At 43.2% G+C, this 27,604-nt stretch overlaps 1 long non-coding RNA gene across 1 annotated transcript; it reads right to left on the bottom strand.

The window, feature by feature from the left end:
• Positions 1-800: 800 nt before the first annotated feature.
• On the bottom strand, positions 801-21,355 carry LOC122667398. Its single transcript, XR_006333793.1, has 3 exons — positions 21,344-21,355; positions 8,794-8,802; positions 801-882 (listed from the first exon to the last, which is right to left on the bottom strand). It is a non-coding gene; the product is annotated as an uncharacterized LOC122667398 (long non-coding RNA).
• Between the last annotated feature and the right edge of the window lie 6,249 nt (positions 21,356-27,604).

Here is a 27,604-nt window from a genome sequence, read left to right as displayed (position 1 = left end):
CTGTGTACTATCCCATTTTTCTCTCTTACGTCAAGAGCTTGGAAGCTCTCCCTATTCCTACCAACCGAGACCATCTCTCACCCCTCCCTTTTTTCCCTCTTGCCACCCCCTACTTCTTCTCCATTAAAACAATACCCACCCTCCCTTCACGACACATGGACCTCCTTGGTGCTGTGCACACAACTCCAACTCAAACGTGGCCTCAATACTACCCTCATGGATGTCTCCCTCTCCCATGTAAAAAGGCAAGAATAAGAAGCCCCCACTCTCTCTTTCTCTCTCTCTCTCTCTCTCTAACATCGCTTATTAACTAAGATATATCCTATGCACATGTAGAGCTACATTAGTACGTTGAAATTGGAAAGCAAACCCATTAATCCTTTCCCATTAGATCTGATAGTAGAGATTATTATTACATCCTCCTCGCCACCTTGAAACCCATCAACAGTCCGAACACTCACAGAGAAGTCCTTCTGAGTATCATATATGCCCCTAAGTTTTTCTTTAATCGCAAAAACTTGAGCCATGTATGTGGATATTACACCAACACTAAGCTTCTTCCTTCAAGCAACCGATGCTGTAACAGTGAAAAATGGGTCATGTACATGTGCATTCACATAGTATGTCGATATAAAAGAATGAGCTTTTCTAATCATTAGGTAAAAAAGACCAAAAAAAAAAACAGTTCAAAGGAAAGTATTCAAAGAATTAATGGTGAAATATACCTTTGAAGAGGCTTTCCACAATCTCAGAAACCACTGCCACCTCCACAGTGTTTTTCTTGCCATGCCCACCATGTTCCCATACATATTACCTTGAAGGAAGTGTCTTTCATGGCTTCTTTCTTTCACCTTTGGAGCATCCAAAATCTGTTTTCAATCGCTACGTTCTTTCTTCCCCCAACCCTTTTTACTCTGTTTTGTTTTCTCTCACTTCCTCCCTTCTCACCCTCTATCGGTTTCGGTTCAAAAAAACAGAACTTTGCTTTGTTTCCTTTTCTATTATCCCTTCTAAGGGATCGTTGAGCACAGGTAGACGAAGCAGGGTCACAAAATCTCAAACGGGTATTTCATCTCTGTGTTCTTTCTTGTCCCACCCCTCTTTTCTCTATTTTGGTTTCTCTCTCCTTCCCTCCACACCCATAATCAGTTTTGGTTGAAAATGAGAAGTTGATTGATTGCAGATCGAATGGATCATCTGCACGTACCAACATGTGAACGTACATCATAGAGACAATCACATTTTATTGTTGTTTCCATAAAAACCCCTCCTCTCCTTGTAAATGGCAAAAATAGGACAGGTGGTTGGCTCTCCATGTACATTCACCTGTTGGTACGAGCAAAGGAATCGAACTCGATTGATTGGGCTATAGTGGGTGCTTTTTTTTAGGCCTACAAAAAGCTTTTCTCCCTTTTTTTAATTTCATTTTTTGAACCCTATTGCTTTAAGAATTGAAATTTCAAGGAAAATGCTAATCGAACTTGAGACGGGTTCATCTCTATTTTCTATCATTGAGTGCAAACAAAACTCAGACTTGCAGAGTTGTGGAATTTTTGCCCTTTTTTCCCCTCTTTCAAAGATTTTAGGTATGAATTTTCAATTGTTTATTATTTCTGCTGCAGCCATGGGTTATGCATATTGGCTTTCTCTATTTTTGGGACTTCTTTTGATCTTTTTCTTTCTTATTTTCAGAGGTTCTAAGCCAAAAATTCAGTTCTTTTGGAGTGTTTACTTCATTTCTTCTAATTTGAAGTAAGATATGAGAAAGGGATTGGCTTATGTCCAAACTTATTGTTTTCTTAATCATTACATTTGTACTGATTTTGCTCCATGTTTTGAAAACTTAGTTGTCTTTGCTTTTGGCATGACTAGCTTTAATGGATTTCAAATAGAGATTTGTATTTGTGGCCTTCTCTAAATTGCATTGGATATTTTTTTTCCCCTTCCTCCGGTGGGTTTAGCTCAGAAGCTGGTAAACTTCTATGGGGTTAAACAGATACAAGGAAATTGGGTGCAGAAAGTGACTGGGTTTACTGAATGGTAAGCATATGAGATTCTCTGATTGCATATGAACTCTATGGGTTGCAAATTCATCTCTGTTGTGTTTATAGCTCTTGTTTACAAACCTTTTTTGTTTCCTACTTTCCGTTAATTTGGATTACAACAGAACAACTTATATCTGCTCCGCAACTTTTCTTTTCTTATTGGATTATGAACTTGGAGTCAGCAAAGATAAGTTCTTGTAGTCTCTTTAATTTTTTCTGTGGATAAATAATAAAAATAATGTTTTTTTTTGCAAGGGCTTGTCTCTTTGAAATATTACACATCTTCAGGTCGTCAACCAATACAACCCTTTAAATGCCCCACTTCGACATGATTTTCCAAATCTTAACCCTCGATCGTATAAATCCACACACCTTGTATCCGTATCTCTCTCTCACAAACCAATGCATCCATCAACTGTTCCAGTGCAGAACGATTTTGAATTTTCTGCAGAAGTGGTGAATACTGGTGCAATCTTTGATTTAGTGAGGCATCTTGAAGTGCAATTTGGGTCCTCTACTACCGCCATCTTTGAGCGATAAAGATATGAGCAAAAGCTGTTCAAGAGCATGAGATCGAAAACTGGGTGCTCTTTTCCTTGACTCTGCTTCGTTCCATTCTCAGTAAGATTCTACCAAAAAAAAATTCTCAGTAAGAATGATCTTCTTTATGAAAGTAAATTGAATTTTTTTTTAGTCTTTTAAAAGTGAAGTGTATTCAATAATAGTGTGCAACTTTATTTTTTGACACATGAGATATGGAACCATGTTTCACCCTGCCTCTATTAGCAATACATTGCAAAGGATATTTTGAATATTTTGTTTTTTTTATTACACTAATCTTTTCACTCTTGGTTTCATCCACTGGGGATTTCATCAAGTATAGAAAAAGAAACCCTAGTTCAGAAAGTGAAGGTTGTGTTGAGAAGAAGAGAGGCTGAGGGACAGAGAACTGATCAAAATAATGGCGGAGCATTTGGGATCTATATTCGAGATATAAGGATCAGGTGAATTGCCTTTTACTTCAAGATCAAAAATAGTTATACATTTTTTTTTATATAAATAATGATCCTTACTGTTAGAACCAATGAAACAAATTACTAAGAGATGAAATAAAGGCTGATGAATTAGTGTGGGATCCAAACTTTTAAACTGTTCAACTTACTATCGTCCACAAGAAGGAATGATCAACCTTAATGCCACACTTTCACTCAAGCCTATTAACTTGTTTAACGGACCTTCCATCAAGGATGGTCGAACCGATGGCCTATAAATCTGGATTGTTAAAACAATGGGCATCTGGAATATGTGTACTTTGTACATTGTAACTTGCTGTTAGCAAGTTTTGAACATATCTAACCCATTACAACCTAAATACAGATAAAAAAGCAGCAACACTTTTATTTGTGTTACACATTTACCTTTATTATTAGACATATCTCTCAATATTTGTACATTTAATTTTTTTAGCTTTAAGGGTCAAAGCCATCTTGACCTGCCACCAGTCCAACTGGTTGAACAGGGGGAGCCAATGAGTGAATACTAGATCAGAAGTGTTGGTATGTCTTCTTTGCAAGATTAGTGTTCTTAACAACATAAGCCAGTCAACATGGTTTCTTGGCTGAACTTTATTTGTGTTATAACCCATGGTGAAGCTATCCGGTCAAAGCCTAATGAGTTCAAGCCTAAGCAATTCATGGATGAAGAGGTAACCATTATGGGTTCGAATATGAGTTTGGCACCTTTTTCCTCCTAAAATTTGATCAAAATGCTATGCAACTGTAGACAAGGTTCTCCTTCTCGTGCCATGTCAAATTCTCAATAAGCGATTGATAGAATGACTTCAGATCCTTGATATCACTACCCTAGACAAACCATGGGGGTAAAACAAAAGAAAAAGAAAACAGTTGATGAAGAACAACAACGAGTATTGCAGGCCTGGGTCAAAAAATCGTGAACAAAAGCATGGTTTTCTTTAGGCTTTATTGATTATACAGTCAAAAATAGATAATCAAATACTTACAATAAGATATGTTTTTCATAGATGTTCTCTTATATGTAAAATGAACTGTATTATTTAAAGAATGTGAAAAGTTACAAATAATGGCAACTTAAAATGTCTTCTATCCTTGTTTGTTTAGCATCTTTAATATCTAGAGCAAATACCATTCCTTGCCATACCATTTGCCCTGTGGGTATGAAACAAAAGGTTTCCTTGACCTGTAGACATTAAGTTGGCTAATAAATCTGCTACTTCGTCCTCGTAATATCAAATTTTGAGGATCAGCAGTAAAGAGAAGAGAAGAAAAGGAATTGAAGAGAAGAGAAGAAGAGGAATCAAAAAGAGAAGAGAAAGAATATACTCTTAGAATAGTACATAACGCTCAACAATCCTCCCTATGGAACAAATTCAAAAGCTTAACTAAGACCTCATACATTGCTTAATGTATTACAACTTTACCTATAATTCTCTACTTATACACTCTTAGAATAGTACATAACACTTAACAATCCTCCCTATAGAGCAAATTCAAATGCAATGTTTCATTATATAGGATTACAAGACAGCTTAATTTGCAATGATATCACTGGGTATTCCAAAGGGTTTAAGTTGTTATTTCAATCTGGATTCACCTTGATTCACCTTTAATGTTTGTACATAGTCATTCACCTCCTCACTCCAAGAGCAACTTCACATTGAGAAAGTAGCAAGAACTTTCTTCACACCATGCTAAGAAAATGTAGGGATTTTGAATTATAATGAGTAATATGATATTATTTGCATTTGCATGAGAGAGAGAGAGAGAGAGAGAGAGAGAGAGAGGGAATGAACCCCTATTGATAGCACACAATTGTGGAACAAATTATCTTCTTATCATTTTCAGCTCCTACAATATGAATACAAGAGTAATGATAAAATTGCAACATCTATTGGCTTTTTCCCTTTCATGTAGAGAAGATATAAAAAAAAAAATAATGCAAGGATAAAATGCTAATAATATGAGCCTAGACAGCATGCTCTCTCTCTCTCTCTCCCCTCTCCCTCTCCAACATATGGCCGCACGTGCATTTGCACATGTGAGTTTACTAGTATATATATATATATTCAAGCCCAAATAAATCACCTAAAACCCACTCACCAAACGCGGGTGTCACCCGGCGTGGTTGTCATGAATCTCACCGGTGCACCAGCTATCCATTGAGTTGGGTAGCCTAAAAATACAAAAGCAAACATTAAAAGATATATAGAGGGGTCCCATGTTATGCCCCCAAAGTTAAACTTAAGTTTCAACCAAGACAGCACGGACGGACTCATGGACGGAAGGAACAGGGTGAGTCCATCCCTGACTCCGTTCAAGCCAAAAGGTTAAAACAGGAGGGACAGATCCACGGACAGAACTTCTACTTGGATCTGTTCCTGCATCTGTTCGAATTCTGAGACACACCCGAGAGCGAGCGGAACCACGGATGGATGCGCCATCTGAATCCGTCCCTGCATCCGTTCGATCCCTGAGACATTCTCGAGAGGGAACAAACCCGCGGACGGAGGCAACAGAGTAATTTTATTCCTTCATCCGTTCAAATCCAGTCACTGGGATTACACTTGACGGACTTACGGACGGAACCACAACGGTGACTCCGTTCGTGCGTCCGTCAGAATTCTTTTCTGAAATTTTGTAGGGTTTTCCCCTCCAGCTTGGAACTTGGAGTTCACATGGCACTCAGGGTCATGGAGGGGGTGTCTTAGGTCTCCCTAGGGTCACTAGAAACTAGGCTTACCTCATGGATCCAAGATCACATAAGGGTTTAGCTCCATTTGCTCCAAGGGTAGGGTTTGGTGGTTTAAAACCAAGAAATCAGCAACAATGGCTGCAAGGTAACTAATAAAAACCTTAATTAGGGTTTGGTTACTACCTTTTGAGCTCCAATCAAGGACTAAGCCTCACCTTGAGTCCCAAGTGGAACCCTAGGTTAGCTCAAGCTCAAGGAATCTACTTTGATCAAGAATGGGAATGGAAAAGAGGGATGTACCAAGAGTTAGATCATACCTTGGTGAGTGGAGCTCCAATCCCAGCCCTAGCCAGCCTTGAAGATCCACCTCCTCTTCCTTTCTCTCTTCCTTTCCTTCTTTCTCTTCTTCTCCTTCCTCCCTTTTTCTTCTTTTTTTTCAAGCCTTGATCAAGCAATAGGAGGGAAGGTAGGGTAGCCAACCTCTTTAGCATGCCTTCCATCTTCTTCCTTCCCCCTCTCATTCCTCTTCCTACTTCTTCTTCTTCTTCTTCCTTGTCTCTTCTCCTCCACGGTTTGGCTTGGAGGAGAAGAGATAAGAGAATATGAGGTTATGTCTTATCTTTTAATGACTAAAAGGGGCCTTAGGGCTTGTTTGTTTAGGTGTCCCTAAACTTAAGGTAGTCTTTTAGGTTTAAATGGGCTTTAAGGCCTGTTTGGCCAAGGTCACCACCTAATTAGTCTATTTAGTTAGGACATGTTTGGGTCTGTCTAAGTCCTATAAGGGCATATTAGTCTTTAGGATTTGTTTGGTTCATGCTAAAATAGAAGAACTCATTATTTATTTAAGTCTTGTGGGCCTACTTTTATGACTCAACTAGCCAATTAAAGGTAAGGGTGGGAGTCCATCCGGTCCGGGGATCTAGTTATGGTGTCCGGGACATGGGGATGTAGGTCCCACAGGAAAATACATCAAAAGGACAAGAAACAGCATGGACGGATCCACGAACGGAACCAGTCGAATGAGTCCATTCATGACTCCATTGCTGCTGTCAAGGCCTAAACCTCAAGGAAAGTTATGGGGCTTTGATCCGTACTTCCAGGACTTCGAGGGGACACTTATAATGGTAATTTAAAGTTCAAGGTCACTGGTGTTGACCATTGCCACCGTGGCATTACCCGTTGGTAAAAGTCTAATTTGACCCAGGGTATTAGGATATATTTTGGGTGCGGGTGTAACATTCCCCCAACCTTATTAAAAGTTTCATCCCCGAAATTTGGCGCGTCTAAAGATTTCAACGGGTGAGGACTGTTAAATAACAACACCTCTAGTTACCCACAACACGAGCTAAGTCAGGGGTCTGGTCAAGATGGGGCAGTGCCTACATGGCACGACAAGTCAAGTTTTACAATTCCTCTTCCTTATAGGTCACATTACCACAGGGGGTGTGGTTCACAGTAACCTTGGGATCCATTGAGTTAAGAGCCGATGATTACAATATTTTAGGGAAACAGGGCCTCAAATAGTAAGTTAAGCCATAAGGAACAGAAGGTTCCTTAGATCTTCCAAATCAGGTCGGTATTACACTCTATCATCCTTGAGTTACAGGATTTGACCTTATATAGTCCTTAACACAGGGTTTATATTCTGAACGCTTTCACTTTGGGTTATTTCACTACCTAACCCAACTTTAGAATGATTTAGAATATTGATGGAATCTCCTATTGTTCACTCCCAGCACGGAGGGAACGCATTTGGTGACCCATTATCCCATTCATGTCTATTGTTGGAGAAGGTCTTGTTACATCCTTTAGTTTCAGCCTTCACAACCTTATAATTTACAACCTGGTTAACCAATCAGGGAAAGTCTACAATGGTCCTCTTTTAAGAACCAAACAATCTTACTAGTTTTGGTCTAAACCAGTTCTTTTAAGCAGGTCTATATAATTAACCTACCCGATCATTGTCAAATTCATTGCCTACTAACCCACAATCAACTTGACCAAGGTCGGGGCTCAACTAGCTAACATTATACGACCACATTCACAGTGTAGGAGAAATTAGTCTAGCCACACAAGTCTAAGATTTAAGGGATATATTTATTTTATTTTAAATTCACACATATACACAAGTATAAGTTCAATAATTACATTCATATCCCTAGGAATGTATCCGCCATCAAGATTAATTCAAAGGGGTAGGCAAGTCTTAGGTACGGTATGCTAGGTCATTTGGAAAGTCTAAACACGACTTGGAACTCCACTTATGGGTCTGACTAAAAGTTTGGATGGACCAAGCAAAATTCCAAATAAAGTTGTCACTAGCCTGTGAGATGTCATGAATGACCTTCTCTTATACAAGGTCTCCATTAGTCGTTCAGACTAAGTCGTCTAGGGTAATAAGCTTGACATTAGGTCGTGACCCTTCTTGCTCTGTCTGGACACAAATTTTACATTTGGTACTCCTATTAAGGTTTCCACTTCATATTGATTTCGTCCTACTAATTACTTTGGGGTCCAATCGTTCACGGGGCTTAAGGATTTTCATCCTCAAGGGTAACTCTCCTTCTCTCACATAAGAGGGGAGCCACAGCATGTACTAATGCCTACCATTTCTTATTGGCTGGCCCGACTGACATAGGCCCTAATAGTTAGACACCATAGCTTACAATTAGATCAAACAATAACCACGTATGGGCCAAACTACATGAATGTAAAGCCAGGGTATAGGCATAAAATTATCACATATAGGTGTGGCCTAAAGGTTTTAAAAATCTGGGCTCAAAATCCTAAAAGAAAACAGACAGACTCACGGATGGAATCACTGTTGTGAGTCCATTCGTGGCTCCATCGCAAGATAGGCAGGACAGACTAGTGAACGGATTATATAACGTGAGTTTGTTCATTCGTCCGTTCTCAGAAGGCTTGGTTTAACAAAAATACCGAGGCGAACGGATCTTCAGACGGACTCACGAGGGTGGATCCATTTGATGTTCCGTGCAGCTCTAAGAACAAAATTTACAATTTTGTGCTGGGCGGATTCACGGACGGAATCACGATAGGTGGATCCATTCATGTGTCCGTTCACAGAATTTTATAAAAATAGAGCCACGAGTTTTTCAAACTCATTTTGGCTCTAAAGGAGGACACAACCGTAGGGAAAAAGGCTCTCCAAGGAACTTCCGTTCAAGCATCTTTGCCCCTCCTTGGTGGTTTTTGGGAAGCCAAAGCCCTAGGATCGATCTCTTCCCCTCTCAAGGTAAGGTTCTCTCCCTATTCCTCCCTTCCTCTCTATTTTCCTTCCCATTTCTAGGGTTTTTGATTGTGTCTTTTCATATTCTCCCCCTTCCCATCGATTAGGGATAAACACTTCAAATCTTGGTGCATATGATGCCTTAGATTTCATCCTCTTAACTATGTAAACATCAAAACCATGCCAAAATCGACTGAGACTAGGGTTTTTGGTTGATTCTTGCCTTAATAGATCAATGACACTATGCTAGTGAATTTTTTTTTATATGCATATTGTGTCTTTTATTGAATTTTAATTCTTCTCAAGGAAATCTAGAGATTATTTGTCAAATTTGCCATTTTGTTGAATTATTTCAATTATTTCTAGGTATTGGTTGGGACAAAATTCTCAAATCATCAATACTTTGGGAAAACTCTCAAAGGCATGACTAATTCATTATATGCCCCACATTTTCATAGAAAATATTTCCATAAACACATCCTCAAGCACATTTCCTTGTTCATGTGGTTGTTAGTACAACCTTTGAAATTCATCCGCTTCCCTTTCTCTTTATGATAATCAATTTCTTGTCTCTTGTTGGGGTTTTTATTCAATCGCTTGATTGTTTAATATTGATAGGGGATATAAGGTAGCCAAGAGCATAGGTTGTTCATATTAATCTCATCCCTTTATGCTTATGCCCTAGGGATTTCATATGGATGTTGTATATCTTGTTTCCTTTCCCCAAAGTTAATCATATTTCCAATGGTAATCATGTCTTATTTTCTCATTGTATAACCTTCCCATCCAACAATTTCTATACCACATAGGCATTTGCATTCATAATTATACTCGCCAATCATATTTTATTCATTTTAATTAGGCTCACTATTGTTGTCTTTTGGGTGGTGTCTTGTGTGTAGGAAAATACCCATGGCTCCAAAAAGGCAAAGGGAATTAGCCACAGTGTCAGCTCCTCCTACCACCTACAATGTGTGGAGGTTCATATCGATGGAGATCGAGGGAATCTTCTGAGAGCACCTTCATGATAGAAAAATCTTAGTGGAGAGGGACATGGTGGTGGAGGAATTGCTTGCCTTCAAGGTGGGCATCAGGTTCAGCAGGCTGAAATGGAGAAGCATGCTGACTCACCCCGATTTCTATTATCCCACCTTAGTTAGGGAGTTCTATTCGAATTTGGTGTTGATCAAGGAGCATGAGGGGGGCATTAAGTTGACCTCTTTTGTGAAGAGGATCACAATTGCATTCAATGAGGTGGAGCTGGGAATTCTTTTAGATATTTCTACAGAGGGAGACAGGGTCTTTCATGCCCCAGGAAGTGATTCCAACAGGTGTTTATCCCCAGCAGACAGTTAGAAATTGTTCAGAGCACTCACCAACAACAAGTCCGATGAAAATGAAGATCTTTCAAGGTTTCCTCCTTCTCAGCAGGTTCTCACATTCATAGCCAAGACCAACTTGGCTCCCTCCAAAGGACACAACAATCAACCTTCCTTGATGGCAGCAACACTGGCATACTCCCTTTATACCGGCCAACATATATGTCTCCCATATATGATTATTCAGCACATGGTCCATGCGGTGGCAAATCCTCGCCGCAAGCACACTTTGCCATATGGTAGATTGCTCACTCGGATCTTTCTGTATTTTGGGATAGACCTCAATCATGAACCCAAGGAAATAAGCTCTGAGGGGCCTTTTGGGTTTAATGCCATATAGAGGATGGGGTTGTACTACAACTACGACAGTTCCGGGGAGCAGGTCAGATATGGGGACGATGGAGGATCCAGAGAGATCGATGAGGAGGATGATGACATTGAGTTCATGGGATCCGGACCATTTGCTGCAGGGACTTCTGGTGCTCGAGAGGGAGGTAGGAGTGATGTTTTGTTGGCCATTAGGCGGATGAACCTGAGGATCATGGAAAGTTTTGAAGATGTTAAAAAGCAGTTCTCCTCCCAAAGTCGACGTCTCGAGAGAATGGAGAAGTATTTGAACGACATTAACACCTTTCTCGGCCGTGGTGGTGGCGATGGCATGGAGGATTAGCCCACTTCTCTCCCAGAAAATTTGAAGTTGTTTTTGTTCAGGCCTTTCTTTTCTTGTCTTTGAATCAGCTGTTGTTGGAATTTGTAGACACTGATTTTTGTCACCCCCTAATTGGCGATGATGACAACGGGACATGGACGATGGATGATGCACCCCCCCTCTTTTCAGACCCAAAGATACCTGGCCCATAGGACCAAGAACCATGCTGAGCACAAAATGGCCCATTTTAGGCCCAAAAAAAAAGGAAAAATGGCACTGCGCGCCCCACGGCGCCGTGGACGCCTTCCCATGGCACTGTGGGGAGGTGTACCGGATTTTCACGGCGCCATGAGGGGGTGTTACATCAGCCTGCTGACGTCACCCACGGCGCCGTGGAAAAGCCCCCCACGGCGCCATGGACATCTCCACGGCGCCGTGGAGGACTTTTTGGCCAGGAGAGAGAAAAGGTCCCTCCCTATAAATAGGAGGGTCCCCTCCCACATTTCCCAAGGAATTTTGGGTAGAGAGACCCTCCCCAAGTGATTCCTTGCATCTTTTCCCCCTTTTCACCCTCATTTCTCCTCCTTCTCTCATGAGTGTGTGAGTATGTGAGGTTTCCCTGGGGTGGACAGATCCTTCGATTGTCCCTCTGAGTATAGAGCGCTTTGGCTCCTTAGCTTTGGTAACCCGTCTGTGCAAGGATAACCATCAAAACTCCCTTGTTACAGACGTTATTCTGTCTGTTTACTCTTTTCGAAATCACTCGAAAGAGCCGTTACTCCGCCAAGAAAGAAGCAGCGTCAGTCCATTCATCCATCTCCCCTGAGCCAGGGGCATACAACCATACAGGTATAATTATTGCATTTTGTCGATCCAATGTAGTCCTTTCATGTTTTACCGCTTTAATCTGCACTTTTTACATATATAATGTAGTTTATTGTACTTTAGTTTAATTCATAGCACCTGAATGTAGTTCATAATATCCCCCATCCCCGTAATAAGAGAGAAACAACATTCGTCCTTACGTAGCATCTAACACAGAGAGACCGGCTTCGGCCGGGCGAGGTGGTTGCCTAACACCTTCCCACACTCGTAACCTGACCCCTTACCCGGACCTTTGGTTGGACCATATGGAGTCACGTAGCCCGATTCCGCTCACCACGGGTAGGGCTACACTTAATGGGTCCTAGGCCCTAACCCTAGGTGGCGACTTCTCATTAGGTTAACATATTTTAATGCATGATCCCAATCCCCTATTTATCATATATTGATAATGTTATCCACATCCATACACACACACATGTATCTCCCAAAACCCTATGTCACCAAGACACCAGAAAGAAGGGCTGAGGAAACCTTCGTCCCGAAGGACCGCGGTACTTACAGTGGCGACTTCACTGGGGAATGGTGGGCAAATGTCCACCCGAGGTCAAACTCTCTAAATAGGTGCTATCAATAAATGACAGAATGTTCTCTCTAAACTTTTATAAAAAGAAAAAAAAATATGATAAAAAAGAAAAATAAAAAAATATGCAAAACAAAATACAAAAAAATAAATAAATGAATAAATAAATACCATAATATATTTGTCTGGCTAACCTTTGTGTGTACTAACCGCATCATGCATAGTGCTCGAAGTGAAATCAAACGGCGAGGGTACTCCCTGTCGTGCCTTTACCCCCGGGGAGGTGAGGCACGTCATATTAAGTACTCTGAGATCGGATGATAGCCGCTTCCTGTACCACTCTCTTGCACACATACACTGCATGGGAACTCCTCTTACCCTCGTAGTTAGTCGTTGGACCCCATGAGTAGTCATGGGTAATTCGTGGCGAAGCTACAGCCCTTGATATTTACTGTACGAGTTTAGAATCACCAGCGAGGGTATTCACTAGTGTGCTGTGGAGTGCTCTGCCACTCAAAAAAGGTACTAGCTCGATTACTCTGAGTTTGTGTGACCTATTCTCCGTATATCAAAAGAACCACGTGCCTACAATTCGCGACCACGAGCGATAGGTATATCGGTTCGCAAGGGTGGCCTTGTTCGTCCTATGAAAGCCTACCCATTACATGCATTATGTAGGAAAATAGACCACATATGATTAGGGTACGACACAAACTAACCTTTGTTAGCTGTAAGAAAGACCGAGTTTAGGGTCATTTGACGATTAACCTGGTTTTGATATGAGATACCGCGAAAGATAAGGAATTCCATAGTCCCACGATGGTCCCTCAAAGAAAAATGGAAATCCACTTCCATATAATGGAACCTTACATGTCCCTCGAGAAAAAAAAAAAAGAAGGCATCTCATCTTGACTCCAGACATAATCATCAATGACCCGGTAACTAGGATCTTTCTTTTGTTTGTTTTTTGTTGTGTTCAAAAATGCTTGGGCAATGACGGCATTCGAAGTCTGGTCTCAAAAGGAGTCTGCTGAAACTCTGATGACCACTCCGATTACTTGAGTCGAATAAAATAATAAAATGAAACAAATGTTATAAAATACAAAAAAAATCACAAACAAAAAAAAAAGATAAATAAAATAAAATTCTTCTTTAGCCTTCTTAGGGTCTAAACTAGGTATTCTTCTCTCTTTCGTAGAAGCACGATTCCGTCCTTATCCATCTGGGTTCGACGCGACGAAAGGTTGACTCGAGCCAACCCACCATTCTCCTCAAGATCCCTGATTCCTTCTCATTCTTCTAGTTCATCTTCTGAGATATCACTTGTGAGTAACATGAATCCTCCGGAGGATCATTTGTCTGAAAGTCACGTCGAAGATCGAGTGGATAGGCTGCAAGTAGACATGGCCGAAATGCGGCAACTCATGGCACGACTAGTTCAGTCGATCAATGAACTATCTAGGGGCGGATCCATAGCTGGACCTGCAGAGCAAGAAGTTCGGAAAACTAACCCCGCAACCCTCAAGACTCCAATCATCATACCAGTGGAAGAAGGGGAAGATAGCCACCCTATGGACCCTCCTGAGACTGAAAGGGAGAAGAAAATGAGAGAAAAAGTAGCTGAGTTGGAAGTGGTTGTCAAGGGCAAAGTCAAAGAAAAAGATGAAGAAGACCTGGTGTTCTTTCCTGAAGGGAAAATCCCCGAAGATTTCAAATGGAAATTGGATAAGTTCGACGGATCGGGAGATCCTAGGGCTCATCTCAAGATTTTTGCCACCATTTCCAGATCATGGGGACTTTCTAAAACCAAATGGGACAGGCGTTCTTATATTCTTTGGCCGAATCGCTTTGAGATGGTTAACCCAGACTTGATCACACCCAAACCAGTCATGGGCCTCTCGTGGTTAAAGCCTTCACTAAGCAATATTCATACAACACCGAGATGGACATTACTCGAAGAGAATTGGAAACCTTGAGGCAAGAACCAAGTGAAGAGTTCTCAAACTACATCATGCGGTTCAGGGAGAAGGCCGCGAAAATGTGGAACCGCCCTACTGAGGAGGAGCAGGTCGAGATATTGTTAGAAAATCTGTATGGGGAGTACCGTGAGAAGATATACTACCAGCACATCAAAACATTTGATGCTCTTATGACAATCGGGAAGAAGATTGAAGATAAGATCTTTAAAGAAAGACAGAATCAGGGTATGACCCGTGAAGCATCAGGAAGCTATTCGGCAAGGAAAAGCCCAAGAGCCAAAGGAGGAAATGCTGTAGGGACAAGCAGCCAGGCGGCAGAAGTCCAGGTGGTAGCCACAGGATCCACCCCTCTCGTGATCCAAACTGAATATGAAGCACCCAGGAGGAATTTCTACTTTGAAGGAATGATGCCCTTGTTGTTATTCACCAAGCTCAAGAAACAGGGAATGATCAATCCGTCCCTCCTAAGCCTGTGGATTTGAACAATCCACCTACCTGGTATAAGCCCAATCTGTACTGTCATTACCACGACCAACAAGGCCATCATACGGATAGATGCCTAGCTCTTAAGCATGTGATCCAGGACTTGATTGCCGAGGGTAAAATTGAACTTCAGAAGAAGCAGCCACCAAATGTCACCACAAATCCTCTACCTAACCATGGAGTAAATATGCTTCAAGAGGGTGCCGAGCAAGCAGATCCTACTACCTTGATTCATCCAGTCGGGAAGAGGAAGCTAATGAAAACACACGTCTATATAGCAATGTTGACCAAGAAACTCAAGGAGGAAAAAGAACCACAGATTCGACAAGAGGTGTCTCAGGAAGTGGATCGGCCCGATTCCCCTTTCTATCATCCAAAGTCAGAAGGTGCCACATGGGTAGGATACCAGATACCTGCATGGAAAATCTCACAACCATTGGTGAAAGGGACCTATTCCCCAGAGTCGTCTACGGGATCAGTGAACATGCTGCAGGAAGAGACACCATTCCAAGATCCTACCACATCGATCTAGCCCATCCCGTGGTATTCAGGAAGAGACAAGCGGTCACGGCAAGCACGGGCAGAAAGGATGCAGATTTACGTTTATTGCGCCCGAACCAACTGTGACGGGAATATCCGAACAGGCGGGCAACCATGTGACCAAGGTAGAGGTATAGCATCCATCAACCGGCTTCGAAAGTTGGATTTCTTGGAGTATGGATTAGAGGGTCTCGAGATGATGACACCATTGTGCAAGTATGGTTTCTCCTCATCCAAAATATCTCACCTGGTTCCCGAAGAAGAAGAAGGGACTAAAATCACCAGAGTCACATCTCGGCTCCTTAAAGCGGTCTCGATTAGCTATTGGACAAGCTCGACCAAAGAAGTCTCTCTTGCCCATATAAGGGGAGATATTAACAACAGCTCAGATGAGGAAGACGACCAAGATATCCACGAGGGATGGATAGAGTATGCCGAGCAAAGTCCGACGATGGAGGACGAAGGAGTAGAAGAGATGGATTGGGTAAATAACATCGAAAATGATGATAATAATGACCCTACCGGCCTTATTCAACCTGTATCATCAGATGAGTATGAAAGCAGAGATGATGAGGAGATATCATCTCCAGAGGTTCCCAGAGGCGATTGGACGGTGTCCAGAGAAGATTTCGAGCGTTGGAACATGAGCGCCTTCTATCAGGTCGCAGATATACTCGACGTTTCCACCCATACTCAAGAGATCCTGTATAAGGCTACTTCTCTATTTCCAGATCTGGTGTGTAGTAACTTCGCAGCACGTTGTGAGAGCTTGGTGATGCCAAATGAGAGCGATGAACTCGCTCGCACCCTCCATGAGCTGAAAAATATGACTTGGTTAGTCAATGCTTTGGTCTGTGATCTATTCGGAACTCCTCCAGAAGACCTGGTCTTGTATTCAAATTCATTTTCCTATCCCGATCCACCCCGAAGAAGTGAAACCTGGGACGCATGGATCAATGATATCAGCCTCGGGGAATTTCAGAATGACCTCACCAAAGGTATCTTTCCTATGGACATCGATGATGAAGGGGAAGAACCGTTGGAAGAAGAACAATCATCTGAAGAAGATGAAAGTGAGCAAGAATCCGCATCAGAGGAATCTAATGATGAAGTGTCCGAAGGGGAAGAAGAAACGGAGGATGAGGAACCTTGGCAACCAAGGACACGTCTGGAGAAGTATGAGAACACTTGTGGACCCGCACCATGGGAATTATCATTCCGGGTGAACAAGATCCACCGGGATGTAGATAAAATCCAGGAAACACTCATGAGGATGGTGGTCTTGGATGATAAGTACCAGGAGGAGCTTCAACAGCTGGAATCTGTTAGAGAACAGTGGGCGCTCCCTCAAGCAATTCGCCATTTGGAAAACTCTGTAAAGTTAACTTTGGCCTTGACACAAGACCTGTGTGGGACTCCTCCCTCGTCTCCGTATCAGGGTAACAGAGAATACCGCGTATGGGCAAGAGCACATGATGATTTCTATATGTGTCATGTCAATGAGGGAGAAGCGATAAATGACCCAACAGGGAATATCCACCCAGTTATTTCAACAAAGAGGTCCGAAATTTTAGTTTCTCAAGGAGAAAAGAAGGATCACAGCTTCTATAAGTCATTGGCGGAAGCAAGGAAGATGTACCAAGCGGCTTCGGAAGCCTTTCATGCCATTGGCCAATTGATACCGAAGAACCCCATACAGTCCAAAAGTTGCTTGCGAGAAACCTGTCAGAATCCTAAATCAAGCCCGGAAGTCTATCGTGGCCTTGTCCGACCAAGGAGGTAAAACCCAAATTTGTCCCAAGGGTCCTCTTATCATCACTGATAGTGACGAAGAAGATGGGGACTTTTGCCCAGTCCGGTTGGTCACTAAAGAAAGAGAGTCAGAGGTGGCGGAAACCAGGAGTGGCCGAAACTTCAAGAATAAAGAGTTGACAGTGGAAAAATATCGGTCTAGCCAGTCCACGGCAATTGTTGAGCCAGAAAACCGAGTACTAGACCAATTAAAGAAAGCCCAAGCCAACATCTCAATCTGGGGTTTATTAATGGCGTCACCAACCCACCGAGAAGCTGTTCTAAAAGCTCTTACCAAGGTTCAAGTGCCCATAGAAATGGGGCCTGAAGAGTTATCTCACATAGTGGGAGCCACTTATGCCATTCAGTCACTCTTTTTCTCAGAAGAAGATTTACCCCCAGGAGGAAAGAATCACAACCGGGCACTTTACATTACGGTGGAATGTAATAAGAATCAGTCCCCGGTTCCGATAGACAATGGGTCCGCCCTCAATGTGATGCCCCTCAAAGCAGCCGATGCATGGGTTTATCTCTAGACAAAATGAAGTCGTCCGTCAAACCATCAGGGTATACGACAATTCCGTAAGGGAGGTGATTGGGATTCTTACCACCGGTGTCAAGATTGGACCAGCCTGCTTTACCATAGACTTCCAAGTCATCGACATTCAAGCATCCTTCAATATGTTGCTTGGAAGACCATGGTTACATTCAACTGGAGCCCTAGCATCAAGTCTTCATCAAAAGCTGAAGTTCATATATGATCAGAAAGTGATTACCATTTTTAGAGACCCAGAAATGGTACACACTTTGGCCAACATTGAAGTAGGTGGTTCATCCTCGCAAGAAGTGCAGCTGAGGGGTTTGAAATCGGCCACATTTGTACTACCTCTGCAAGAGAAGAAGACCAGAGTCTAGGGAAAATCCTGACAATGTGGAGCGAGGCCTCTGTAAAGATTACGAGAAAGATGAAATATTTCCCTGGATTGGGATTGGGTAAAAACCAACAAGGGGTACCGGCGTTCTCGGAGATACCAGCCAATGCCAACCATTGTGGATTAGGGTTTAACTCGAAGAACCCAAGGAAGAAAACCACAGGACAGAAGAATAGTATGGCAAATGGTGAGCCATATTTCAAGACTCTGAACGGGTACTTCGTGAAAGAGGGAGAAGACTTCCCTTACTGTGGAAATCCAAAACCATGGTTCAATCAAGAACAGGGCGAACGTCTACCAGGACTTGAAATATTCTTTAAGAACGAAGTAGACTGGATAGCCATGGAATTGGATCAAGCCAGCAAGAAGGAAGTCACAGGGGATCAAGGGATCGGCAAACTGTTCGAAGTAGCAGTGATCATTGAAGAAGAAGAAGAAGGACCGGCACCGCATCTTCTCATACAACCTCTCCAAGGATCCATAGCGAATTGGGCCAGAATGATGGAAGATTTCCATATTAATGAATCTGAAGTTGTAACCAGCTCTAGTATAGTCCTATCTAAGTCTGTATCTGAGTCCGGTGGAAATGTCCAATCCATTGGGCCTGTCTGTACTCTTCCCTTTATCATGAATGATATTACTGATTCTGAGTATGTTTCTTCTTCTTCTTCCTATTCTTCTGATGATGATAATGTCTTAGAACATCGTAATCTGTTAGAACAATTGGAGCAAAGAAGAGCTCAACCCGTCCGAGAGGATACCCACCCCGTAAATATAGGGACCGATTAATGCCCTCGAATAATCAAAATTGGTGCTTCTCTCAATAATAACAAAACATCCCAAATGATCTCTCTCCTCAAGGAATTTGAGGAAGTCTTTGCCTGGTCCTACAAGGATATGCCTGGCATCGATCCAAAGATTATGCAACACGAATTACCAACATATCCGGAGGCTCGCCCAGTCAAGCAGAAGTTAAGAAGGATGCGGCCGGAATGGAGTGAGAAGATCAGGGAAGAAGTAATCAAACAATGGAATGCAGGATTTCTTCAAGTAACTCAGTACCCTCAATGGTTGTCCAATATTGTCCCAGTCCCTAAGAAAGATGGGAAGGTCAGAATGTGTGTGGATTTTTTTGACCTAAACAGGGTCAGCCCGAAGGATGATTTTCCGTTACCCCACATTGACATTTTGGTAGACAACACTGCAGGCCATGCTCTACTGTCCTTCATGGATGGTTTCTCAGGATATAACCAAATTAGTATGTGCCTAGAGGATAGGGAAAAACGCCTTCACCACACCCTGGGGCATGTTTTGTTACAAAGTAATGCCTTTTGGGTTGAAAAATGTTGGGGCAACATATCAAAGAGCGCCACGGCTATCCTACACGACATGATACACAAAGAAGTAGAGGTATATGTCAATAATATGATAGTCAAATCTATTGACCGACAAGGCCATGTTGCAGCTCTCGGAAAGTTCTTTAAAAGAATCAAAGAATACAAGCGAGCTGAACCCTCGAAGTGTGTGTTTGGGGCCAAAGCAGGAAAATTACTGGGATTTCTTGTCAGCGAAAGAGGGATAGAAGTGGACCCTGACAAGATAAAAGCCATCACGGAAATGCGACCACCCCGGACAGAAAAAGAGGTACGAGGGTTTTTGGGCCGCATCCAGTACATCAGCAGATTCATATCCACTTGTGAACCTATCTTCAAACTCCTAAGGAAGAAAGAGCCAAAAGAATGGAACGAGAATTGTCAAGATGCCTTTATGAAAATCAAAGAGTATCTACTTTCTCCTCCTATACTTGTCCCTCCAGTGTTTGGTGAACCTTTGCTCCTATATTTGTCAGTAGGAGAAACAGCGGTTGGATCAATGATGACCCAAGTTGGCAAGGCGGATGGAGAAGAGCATGCAATCTACTATGTGACCAAGAAATTCATCGAGTATGAAACTCGATATGCCCCAGTAGAAAAGACATGTACATCTCTGGTTTGGGTAACTAAGCGCCTGAGGCACTATATGGTGTCACATCCCGTTAGGTTGATCTCTCGTATGGATCCCATTAAGTACCTCTTCGAGAAACCAGCATTGACAGGAAGGATGGCTAGGTGGTTGTTGCTATTATCAGAATTCGACATAACCTATGTCAGTCAAAAGTCTGTGAAAGGGCGAGCAATCTCTGACCATCTAGCAGCATTTCCCTCAGAGCATGATTCCCGAGCAACAGAGGACCTCTTCCCAGATGAAGATTTGTACTCCATGGAAGCCGGACCAACTAAGGGGTGGCAACTGTACTTTGATGGAGCCGCCAATCAAAAAGGATTTGGCGCAGGGGTGTTATTGATAACCCCAGAAGACTTTTACTTGCCGATGGCCTTCAGATTGGAATTTAGTTGTACCAATAACATAGCAGAGTATGAAGCTTATGCTATTGGGTTAGAAATGGCTCTGTCTGTAGGAGTTGACAAAATTAAAGTTTACGGGGATTCCTCTGTAGTGATCTGTCAAACACAAGGAAAGTGGAAGACTAAGGATGAGAAGTTGAAGCCCTACCAAGTCTATCTGGAACAACTGACGCAATGCTTCAAGGAAGTTTCTTTTGAGTATCTGCCCAGGGATAGCAATCGGTTCGCCGATGCTCTAGCCACTTTAACGTCTATGGTAGAATGTGATACTCAAGACAAGGTCCAACCCTTCCTAATAGAAAGAAGGACTTGCCCAGCATATGGAGAACCAGTCAACACGCTCACCGAGGATGGAAGACCTTGGTATGCTCCAGTGGTCGACTACATCAAGGAAAGGAGATATCCTGAAGAGTTTTCAGAAAGAGAGAAGAGGCATTTACGAAAATATGCCACTTAGTTCATCCTCTAAGGAAACTTGTTGTATAAAAGGTCTTATGATGGTATCCAACTATTATGTGTGGATGAGGATCAGGCACAAATCATCATGGAAGAAATCCATCAAGGAATATGTGGACCACACATGAATGCAAGGATGCTGGCCAAGAAAATTCTCAGGATGGGATACTATTGGGCCACTATGGAAGCTGAATGTGCTACCTTCGTAAGGCGATGTCATAAATGCCAGATATTTGCCAACATCATTCATATTCCTCCGACAGAGTTGCACTCATTAAATGCCCCTTGGCCATTTTCTACTTGGGGAATTGATGTGGTTGGAAAAATAACTCCAAAGGCTTCAAATGGACATCAATTCGTGTTAGTCGCCATCGACTATTTCACAAAATGGATAGAGGCTCAATCTTATGCAGTCCTAACTTCTGCCAAGGTGGCAAAGTTCATAAAAGAGAATCTCATCTGCAGATACGGGGTGCCGCAACAGTTGATTTCAGATCAAGGCCTGCATTTCAGGGGAAAAGTGGAAGAACTCTGCAACCAATTTGGCATTAAGAGGCATAAGTCTACTACTTACCGACCACAGACTAATGGAGCAGTAGACGCAGCCAACAAGAATATGAAGGTCATATTGCAAAAGATAGCAGATACACACAATGACTAGGCGAGAAACTTCCACTAGCTTTATGGGCATATCGGACATCTATCCAAACCTCTATCGGAGCTACCCCGTATTCTCCGGTATATGGGATGGAAGCCAGATTATCGGTGGAAATTCAGGTCCCTTCTCTTGAGTCTTACTCGATAGTCAATTGCCGAAGGAGAATGGGTAAGGGCCAGGTACGAAGAGCTCAATCTCCTGGATGAGAAAAGGATGAAGGCCATGGATAATCTCAAGAAATATCAGCAAAGAATGGCTAGGGCATTCAATAAAGGTGTCCGCACTCGGAGCATTGAGGAAGGAGATTTGGTCCTTAGAGAGCAGCCAGCTCCGATCCACGTCCCAAGAGGAAAATTCCGACCCAATTGGAGTGGACCCTACAAAGTCAAGACCATATTGCCAGGACAGGCGGTCCAACTCTCTGATCTTGACGGAGAAGATCTTCGGGGTCTGGTCAATATGGACCAACTAAAGAAGTATTTTGTCTGAGATATGTGAAGCAATTTGAACTACGTTAGACCTGATTCCTCCGAAGGGATACGTAGGCAACTCGATGTATTCGGGTACGGTCTCAAAAAATAAAAAAAAAAAGAAAAAAAAAGAAGGCATTGTATTGGTTTCCTCCCATAAATTCCGCCAGCCGGCGTCCCTTGCACATATGGGTAAATCTTGCCATTTGGCCTTCCATTCCTTGACCTAGCTTAGAAGTAAAAGTCATCTAGAGCTGGTTATTAACAAAGAATTTATTCATTCTGTGTCGCAAAATGCTAACCCCATCCTTGATACAGGTAGCATGAGAGGATCAAAGAAAGAAGGACTCGACGAACGGTTGCGTCAGTGGACTCTCCGGATGAATGTGGACGAGCCTACACTCCTAGAGGATCACCATCTGATAGTATTGGGAAGGATCGGTTGTTTCAAGCTCCATCATGATTTACTAAGGGAAGTGTCGAAGTGCTGGAACCCCCAATTGCACGCGTTTCACTTCGGAAAAGTCTGGCTGGCTCCGACCATTGAAGAATTTCAGGCTTGCATGATGTCACCCCCTTGAGAAAAGTCGTTCCTCCCAACTATGAAGAAAGAGCAGCTCTTCAAAAATTTGGGAGATTTCTTTGCCATGAATAAGAAGGAGTTAAAGCAAGTTCTCAATTATGACAAGGTGGATGCGTTGAAAGTTGTGAAGATCTTCAACAACAATGGGTTTGAAGAAGAAAGATAGATCCGACGCAGAAAGTGGGCATACTTATTCTGTATGATTGGGAGGTACTTGTTAGCATCTCCAGGAAAAGGCATGCCATCAATAATTGCAGAAGTGGTGAGGCAAATTGAAGAAGGATGCGACATCGCTCCTACCGTTTTAGCAGAAACATTCAAAGGGTTTGATACCATGAGTCAGTCTCAGAAATACGGTACAAATTTCCTTCATGGATCTCCGGCGGTATTCCAAATGTGGTTGATGGAAAAACTAAAATTGGTCGCACCAATTCCGTGTCCTCATCTCTGGCCTATGCATTATCAAATACAAAGGGAAAAGTCAGAATTCCATAAGGTCCAAGACTGGAAGAAATATCTGGAGGAGAGGGATGTCCAAGAAATTCAGTGGAACTGCCCTTGGATGAAGGCCGAGAGAGAAAAATCAGAAACATCAGGGAACAATTATGTGAGATTCATGGGTTTAACTCACATCAGTTTTTATATCACTCCCTTAGTATCTCCAAGGCAGGAACAACCTAAGATGGAAAATTTCAGAACCTCAGAGATGTGACACAAGAAGTGGTGATGCTATTATCCGAAAAATGTTACAAATAAGTGATATCAATTGGATGTTCCTATTTTTACTTGTCTGTCTTTCTTTTCTCAATTTCTCTGTCCTTGCTCATGTAATGGAACCATTTACCAATGGAATTTGTGCTTCTAAGGAAAGGGATGGAGTCTCATGTGCATTTCAAAGAAAGAAATATCCAATGAATTCATAGACAATTCGTTTGTGTGCAAAAAAAAAAGAGAAGAAAAGTATACATAAAAATTACACCAGTATCCATACCAAAGTGTATAAACAAAAAAGAGAAGGGAAGGAAAATAAATGTACATAAGTGTAACAATATCTCCAAATAAAAAAAATATAAAAGAAAAAAAAAAAAAAGAGAAGAGCAGTCATGACTCAGGGGAATAATCGTCAACGTCCAAGCCTCCCCCCTCTCCGCTTTGGGATGCTATCAAGGCATCCCTCTCGACCTCAGCCCTCGTAAGGTTGAACTGCAGCTGATCATTTGCAAGCCTGAGTCTCTCAATCTCTCTCCGACAATGGTCGAGCTCAACCCTCTAAAAAAGGAGAGAGAAAGAGAGAGAGAGGAAAATCAAAAGATAAGCAAGAAATAACAATAATAAAAATTGAAAGAAAAAAAAAAAAAGAAAAGAAGAAAGGGGGGGGGGAGAGACAAAGTATTACCATACTATGGCCTGCGTCCACACGCGAGATGATCATCTCATCCATGCTCGCCATCATGCGCCTCATATCGGCGTATTGGCTCGCATCCACCTAAAAATGATAACCACCCAAGATGTCAAGAGTTTGAAAAATAATGGATGAAGTTAGGAAAGTCAGATGTGCTTACCCCGTCATAAGGAAGAGGGAGGCCTAGGTCCGTATCCGCAGCCCGAGGGGGTGGTAAGATGACCTCAACCATCCTAGGCTCGTGGTGGCGAATGAACCTCGAACGATACCCTGGAATTTGGTCGTCTGGACTAGCAATCCGCAGGGCTGGAACCTCTCCAGAAGGCCCAACACCTGACTCCACCTCCCCTACTCGGGAGGCGCGAGAAGAACTCCCACCACCATAGACCCCTGGAATCATGGGGTGACCTGGAAACTATCAAGAGGAGAAAACACATCAGAATAAAAGATAGATTAACAATCTGAGAAGAAGAGGGGAAAATGGAGAAGATCTTACCTGAGGACCCTCGCGGGTGAGGGTCTCGGCTAGCACCAACCCAATCGCGGGCTCACCAACCCTCCAGTGCCTGATCTCATCTCGATCCATCAAAGCTGGCTGATGGACCCGAGCAGGAGGAGGGCAGGGCACCAAGCGAGCCTCAGACCACTGCAGGGACACTCGCTCTCCCAAGTAAAAAGCAAACCCCCATGGGCCCTCAAAAAGGACCCTACGAGTGGAGAGAGCTGAGGCCCTGTCAAACATGTCCGGCTCTAAAATCACCTCCCCCAAATAAGGAAGGAGAGAAGCCTGTCAAGAGAGACATCAGATCAATGCAAAAATAAAAAGGAAGAGGAGAAAAGAGAAAATAAGATAAACAATCACTTTAAATTTACCTCGGTCGGCTGTAGCTCGTTCAGGAGGCCGCGAATGGACCCAAGGTCCTTATGGCGACCGCTCCTGAGCAAGTGGGACTTACGCCATCGCGTAGTCCGAGGAAAGGTGGTTCTAGGGTCATCCCCAGTGCCGAAAGTAGGGACCCAAAACCGAAGGATCTCATAGCTCCACGTCGCAATAGGCAATCATAAATGAGCTCAAAAAAGTAAGAATAAAATGAAAACAAAAAAGGAGAAGAAAAGGCAAAGTTGAGAGAACTCACCCATAAGACATAGCAGCATCCGATCAGGTTCGGTGACCCCACAACCAGATAATCTAACATATCCAGGAAGTAGGCGTACGCCGAGCCCCCCCAATCGTAGCCCGTGGCCACGTCAAAATGCTCAAAGAAGCGAACATATGCGGCGTCGGCTATCACCGTACCCGTCATATCACTGAAGATCACCTCCGCCAGCAAGAATAGGAGGAAGCATCGAGCCTGCGATCTGAAGGACGGACGGCGACGGTGCCGTAACAACCCTCTCATCCCGGCTACCCCTCGGGACGTGACCGACGCGGGGATCTCTCTCCCTGTAACGGCAATCCCCAACTGCTGCCTGTAGTACTCCAGGAGCTCTGATGGCTCTACCGAGGCTATAATCCTCTCCTCCGGAGTCAGTGTCACGGGTAATCCACCAAAGGGGAGTCCCGTGATCATGTAGAAATCTAAGGGGGTGACCGTCGCCTCACCAAAGGGAAGGTGAAATGTATGGGTGCTCGGCCACCACCTCTCTATCAGAGCTCTCACAGTCGGACTGTCCAACTCGCGAGCCAGGGACGAGGCGATGTGCCCCAGCCCGATCCGAACAACCCGTGACTGTACCACTGGGCAAAGTGTGCGGTACCACTCTGAAACAGCCTCCAGCCCGCAATATTTCTTGGGCGAAGGAAGGGAGCTGCCCTGCAAAGAAAAATAAGGCAAATGGTTAGCCGAGATAGTGAGGACAACAATTAAACAATTAAATAAAAAAAAAGAGAAAAAAGAGAGAAAGAGGGAGAGGCTATAAAAGGGGGCGTTACCTAGATTTGCGTACCAAAGGACACTTAGGGTAGTGTCTGATGGCCTCGCTTTAATTTGTGAGCCACTAGGTGCCCAGGAGGGTATCTAGAGGCGTTACCTTGATTTGCGTGCCAAATAACACTTAAGGTGGTGTCTGATGGCCTCGCTTGGATTTGTGTGCCACTAGGTGCCTAGGAGGGTATCTAGAGGCATTACCTAGATTTGCGTGCCAAAAGACACTTAGAATATTTGTCTGATGGCCTCGCTTAAGTTTGTGTGCTGCTAGGTGCCTAAGATGATATCTGGGGGCATTACCTACATTTGCGTGCCATTAGGAGCATTGGGGCAGAATCTAGGGGCATTACCTCTAATCTATGCGATGAAGTATGAAGCTAATATAAATAAATGCATAAATTGAAAGGGAAAGAGTAAGAATACTGACCTGGCCCCATATGGAGCGACAACCATGGCGGGCCGTGTCGGCCAAGGTGACCCCTGAAAGATACCATGCAGCCCGTGCATCGCGATCAGTGGTACCGAGTAGTGGCTCCCGGTGAGACTGGCGTCCTCATCGGCGGAAAGACATGGTGTGAGCAAATAAATAGGGTTTGAAGTCGAAAATAAAAAACAGCAAAGCTTCGCAGCAGAAATGGGAGTGAAGGAATGAGGGAGGGAACCCTCTATTTATAAATTCTCTATCGCGCCCACGACGCCGTGGAATTCTCCACGGTCCCGTGGAACAGCGGCCCACGGCGCCGTGGAGGATTGCCCACGGAGCCGTGAAGTCTGGCACGGCGCCGTGGACCCAAAATAAAATAAAATAAAATAAAATATATATATATATATATAAAATAAAATAATAAAAAAAAGAAAAAAAAAATATATATATATATATATATATATAAAATATCCCCAGTGAAATCCCTCAATACTAACTTTCGGTCGAGTGGTGCCTTATCACCCTCCAGACTTGATGGTTTCGGTCGAGTGGAACCTTATAACCATCCAAGTTTGACTTTTGGTCGAGTGGTGCCTTATCACCCTCAAATTGAATCTTCGGGCCGAGTGGTGCCTTATCTAGATTTTCGGTCGAGTGGTGCCTTATCACCCTCCAGACTTGATGGTTTCGGTCGAGTGGAACCTTATAACCATCCAAGTTTGACTTTTGGTCGAGTGGTGCCTTATCACCCTCAAATTGGATCTTCGGGCCGAGTGGTGCCTTATCTAGATTTTCGGTCGAGTGGTGCCTTATCACCCTCCAGACTTGATGGTTTCGGTCGAGTGGAACCTTATAACTATCCAAGTTTGATTTTTGGTCGAGTGGTGCCTTATCACCCTCAAATTGGATCTTCGGGCCGAGTGGTGCCTTATCTAGATCTTCGGTCAAGTGGTGCCTTATCACCCTCAAATTGGATCTTCGGGTCGAGTGGTGCCTTATTTAGATCGTCGGTTGAGTGGTGCCTTATCACCCTCAAAATTCTATCCCAGTGGAGTCCCTCATATTCGATCCGGTAGGCCGAGTGGTGCCTTACCTA

The sequence above is a fragment of the Telopea speciosissima genome, chromosome 7 (assembly GCF_018873765.1).
Source record: "Telopea speciosissima isolate NSW1024214 ecotype Mountain lineage chromosome 7, Tspe_v1, whole genome shotgun sequence".
NCBI classification, from domain to species: domain Eukaryota; kingdom Viridiplantae; phylum Streptophyta; class Magnoliopsida; order Proteales; family Proteaceae; genus Telopea; species Telopea speciosissima.
The sequence above is the reverse complement of the archived record's forward strand: the minus strand, read 5'-3'. Positions and strand labels throughout refer to the sequence as shown.